Below are 5,611 nucleotides of genomic sequence, written 5' to 3' on the forward strand. Positions count from 1 at the left end.
GGCTACGTCATGATTGAAATCAGCCCGAAATTCTCGATTTCTATCGCGTTCCTCCGAATCTAGAAACGTCCTTCTTGGCAAAGTCATCAGACTCGTCTACTGTATTCTCAAATACTTTTTTAAGTGAGGCACTCTTGTTCTCGAAGGATCCACGCAAGGATGTCAATTTTACACGATACAACGACATTAGCTGGCAAGACGTGATCACGGTGGTGCGCCGCGTCTGTCGGCGATGATCGACAATCGCGTGTCGTATCGGCGATTGATGGGGGGCATTGACGAAATTGCTTTATTATTTGATGCCGACTGGTTGGGCTGCGAGCCGTGCGATACCTCGTTTCGCCGCGGGTTAGCGTGGGCCTTAATCCGGACAGACTGCGAACGGGAGACGGGAAGCGGTTAATAAAGCACCGAGTTATGATTGGCCGGCTAACTCGATTAACCTGTCGGATAATTAATTTATTCAAGATGCCACAAATCGATAAGCGCCTGAGGAGTAAAGCGCGATGATCGACTTGCAAAACTTCGCCGCCATTCGCCCGTCATCCACCCACTCAGTCACCCACCTAACGCGGCTTCGTTGCGAAACTTACGATGTCATTAGAGCATCCACCTTTATCGGCTCTGACACACCGCATGTTCCGTGTTACGTGCGTATTTCTCATCTTCGCACTTTAAACAATTCTCTCGTTATCGCATTATTTCTCGGTTTCAGTCGTGTGACATAATATTTATAATACTGTACATTCTCGCGACTGGATATACGCTAAATTAAATAATTACGCAATGCAATTTCGACAACGCGAGATGCACGAGATGCACCAAAGGAAGGATGCACCAAAGATATCTAGACGTTCTTGTCCGAAGGATCTTTCCATTAGAGCCACCAGTTTTCTGTTTTCGACAGACAAAAAGCGCATTCTCAGGAGAAATACTCTTCACGACAGTTTTTCGCCCAGCAGACGGTCAATCAATGTGATTCAGTTTGCCCAGTTAGGGAGACCCGACTGCACGATACTGGAAGGAGATGCGGCGGTAGGGTCTTAGAATAAGGAGTTGGAAAAAAAAACGTGTCGGTCGCCTGTTACGACAAATTGGGAGCTGCCATCGTGACAAACCCAACGTATCCTCGAGTGACCTCGCAGGTCCATCGGTGACCCCGACCCGATCTATCGGGACGCTATGACCCCCGGAATCTCTCCTGGGGACATCTCTAATAGCTGGATTATCTCTCCTCTTATGTTTCTTCCGTTACTCTCCGCTTTCGCCTTCAATAAAGATAACGAGCTCGTCGCTGCCCTTCCGAAGCTTCATCATCCTCGTTTGCTTTTTTCTTCAAGCAAGTGGACAGTGCTGAATACAAAAATATTATTTTTTTTTTTTTTTTTTTTTTTAAAGAATATATCATTTGCTCTGAAAGAAAGAATGTGTGCCGAAACGTACAAGTTCCACATTAGAAATGCAATAACAGAAAATTATTTTGATATTAGGTCGAAATGAAGATTAGATCTCGTCTGAGACGAGTCATTGCTACGAAATATCGACAGGACAGCTTTTTAGCTCCTAGACACGCGGCGTATAGCGTTAGGTTATTCAACGTCCGCACGGTGGATGAAAGTTATTGATTTATCGATTGGTTCGTCAAGCGATTAGGAGGGTCTGTTGATTAATAGTCGACGTATGCCACAAGATAAACTGACGTACTGGCGTTCGTCGACTTCTTGTTTTTCCTCTTCTTCTTCTCACTCGCCCCGCGACCGCCTGTGTTCTCTCCTTCCACCCCACTCACGAATAACTCGCGTCATGTAAGTTATTTGTACGAGAGTCGAACCTTTAACGACCGTGTCTCGCAAGACGATCGATGTTTTTGCTATTCGTGTGTTCGCCGTTCACCTCGGGAACCTCCGCGGAACGTATTTGGAAATTATCTTCAAGCGGATATTTCTTTTATAGCGGTTACTAATGAGGAAGTAAAAATACGTGTTTTTTTTTCTACAAACAAAAACAATATCTTCTAATACGATACAATACGATGTTATTTCTAAATATTTCAAAGATTCTCCTCGAATGTACAGCTTACAATTTTATATGTAACTATAAATGTCAATTAACATAATATTTTATGCAAAGTAATTTAATTTTTTAGATATACAGTTTGTAAAAGATTTGTAAAAGACGTAATAGATAATAGGTAAAACTAAAGATGCATCTTCGGGAAGTCGATGTTCTTAGAGAAACGCGTAAGGTGGTCGTTGCTCGCCACGTACATCGTTTCGTACCGTAATATCATTGCCGTCAAGTTTTAACGCGTTAAAGCATGGAAGGAGTTGCCATCCGGAGCCATCTCGAGTGGCTCATTTGCTGTCGTTGCTGTCGTTTGTTGCCGTCGGCGAGGCCACCGGTGGCTCGAAATCCATTAACGTTTGCTGCGCGCTCAGGAGGCCGACCAATAAATTTTATTAATACATTCGTGGCAGGGCAATAACGACAGGCGGCATTGTGCGCGAACGGACACCGAGATGGGGCGAAAGAGAGAGCGGACGTGGACGTTCTCTCTCTCTCTCTCTCTCTCTCTCTCTCTCTCTCTCTCTCTCTCTCTCGGCTGTAGCCCGCAACTAGCGATAATGGTAACGTTTTGCGGCGACCTGTAAACTATTCCGCCTTCCGGGATCCTGGTGACCAGCGGGAACGCCGGAGAACACGACTAATGCATTTGCAGCATCGAAGTGACAGCGATGGCGACTACCAGACACACATCGATACTCTGTACCTAAAGAAAGTCCCGACACGTGACTTTTACTTTTGCATAGTAATTGAGTTACGTCACGCTCTACGTATGACTTGTTACTTCTATCTGAGCCAACTAAGGGCTGAATTTGCCTATGTCAATTGCAAAGATAATTCTAATTAATAAAGCAAATTTTTCTTTCTCTGTTTCATAGATTGCACAAATTAAAAAAGGGTAAAGAATCGTCATTCAACAATAAAGCCGATACAGTGTTTTCAGAAAAAAATTACTGAAATTTTCGGTGCTCGATTTCTTAATTCCGCGTCCGATAGAGTGCTAATTCATTATTAAGTGAATGTTTCCAAAATCCATTTGTATACAATATATTCTTAAATTACAGATTACGCATATATGATGCGTACGTTATACACACACCGATATAATCATTGTTTATATATTTTTCTAAAAATAACAAACGGGGAATGGAGTCAATTTCTCGTGTGGTCCCGATAATTTTTATATAACGAGATACTATTTAAATATTAAATTTGGATCCATCCGCATTGGGGCCGCGTCTATACCGGCGAATTCCCAAGGAAACCATGATCGGTTTCCAATCTGGCGGACGTCTTATTACAGACTGGGCCGGTCGGGTCAGTACGCCATACGGTTGCACGTGTCTACGCTACGAGGGAAAAGAAGAAGAATCTTACTGGGTATGTATCCATCGGCCAACCAACGGCAGCCGGCGGGCTTCTGGTCGCCGTACCGCAAGAAGAAGAGTCTTGAGACGCGAGAGAAGTTATAGGGAGGCCGCGGCGACGGCGGTGGCGGGGGAGAGAGCGAGGGGGGGATACCGGAGAGAGGCTGGAGCCCGCGCGTATGATATTAAACACTATAATTATTATTTAAATTCCAGTAGGATGGCTCCCGGTGTTGCGGCTCCCTCCTCTTCGTCTTTCCCCCCTTTCTCATCGTGCCTCCCTCTTTCCTTCGCTCTATTTCTTTCCATCATGACTCTGTCCTCCCTCTCGCGCCTTCCATATGCCTTCCTCTCTCCTCCCCTCCCCCCCTCCCCGTGCCATCATATGGCCGCGCAGCCACGCGCTTTTTGCTCTCGTATACCGGTCGCTCGTACCCTTGTCGACCGATCCTTTTGCTTTTTCGAAGTCGCTTTGCTCCTGCTCCGCCCGCGCGTAGGCGCGACTCTCTCGGTCTCGTCCCGGTTGAGCTTCGAGAGACCGAGACGAGAAAGAACGGTCGCAACCATAGACCCGATCTTATAGCCATTGCCACCATGAGATGGTTTATTGCCGGGACCTGACCCCATGTAATCACTATAAACTATACCTTCTTCTCCCGGGGAGGGCCCTTTCTCCCGTACCCACGTGTTCATGCCGTATCAGGTGCTATTACGCGCAGTGCGGGAGGCCCGCCCCCTTCTTTTTCCTCCTCTCATATTATCACTCCTTTCTCTATCTTTCCTACTTCTCTCGCATCCTTCCTTTGATTCATTGATATTAAAAAAAAATTTTATGGATGTATCGAGATTTTTTGCTTTACATTCATGATTATTTTCATAATCGAAAACAGATCCGTTATAATAAAAATACAATTATTCATTACTTTTTATTACTTTGCGACTCTAGAACTGAATGTGTGTCTGTGTGTATAAATATATAAATAAATAAATACACGCGCACACATGTATGCATATATATATATATATATATATATATATATATATATATATATATATATCGTAACGCATTTTTATTAATTTCCCGAAGAAACGCTAACGTCATAACTTACTTCCTTTTCTGCACTTTTTCTCACTGTCTGAAATAAATAAATTCTTAATTTCTGGCTTTGCCATTCCTCTTATACTCAAGCATTTTTCATCTCGGAAAACATAGCCACACAGTTAACGGATATATTCGAGCACGAAGAGAGTCTAGAGCGCTCGCCTCTCAACTCAGTGCCCCCGACTCTGATGCAAATAATCTTCTTCCTCTCATGACCGAAGAAAAACAATGCGCCGGATTCAATACCGGTAGCGAGTCCGAGCTGAAATCGTGCGTTGTGGGTGGGCCTCTCTCTCGAGAGAGAGGAACGATAGCAGCAACAGCGGCAACAGCATCGAGAGAGTTGCAGGGGCAGCATCGCTCTTCGGTTTCACGGTCTCGTGGAGCTGGCGGCTACGTTGACTCTTATGGGAACGCGATAGATCCGATAAAGATGCACGCACACCAAAATCTGTCGGTTACGCATCTCTTAAAGCCGCTTCACGACTACCTTCTTCAATGATCGCGTTCTCAGTCTGGACACGCGAAATCGGGTTATCTTGACACGGTCTATCATCGATCTTCGCATCTCTCGCAATCGCTGATGTACAAAACGTTTAATGCACCAGTGGTAGGAATGATTTACACCACACCAGATACGGACAAAGTATTACCGATGTGAGAGAAGCTTTACAGGGGTAGCGTAGTAGCTACTGCTGAAACGATTCCTGCGCACGGGCTTGTTATTATTTGTACTATTGTTGGCTCGTGACTTGCAACCCGGGCCTTACCCACGAGCCAGCCACTCGTTGGCTCGATTCTTCGGCCCGCCTACAAGAAAACAAACATCGATGTATCGCCGACCGTCTCCACGTCTCACGTTTCCTTCCTGACGTCGACGACGGTAGCGCGTACTATCGTATAGTTTCTACGACTAATATTTTTATCAAATACGACGATGATGGGGTAGTTTCATCGCGATCGTCGAATAAGTTGATGCCCATGGTAATAAATTGAAATGTAGTAAGTATATTTCAAATGCGATCTTGTGCTTTGCGACTTTCACGGTTGTTGACCGGACACGTGCGGTACGCCAAAG

Source organism: Pogonomyrmex barbatus, unplaced genomic scaffold, assembly GCF_055798465.1.
Source record: "Pogonomyrmex barbatus isolate J1 unplaced genomic scaffold, ASM5579846v1 scaffold1, whole genome shotgun sequence".
NCBI lineage: Eukaryota > Metazoa > Arthropoda > Insecta > Hymenoptera > Formicidae > Pogonomyrmex > Pogonomyrmex barbatus.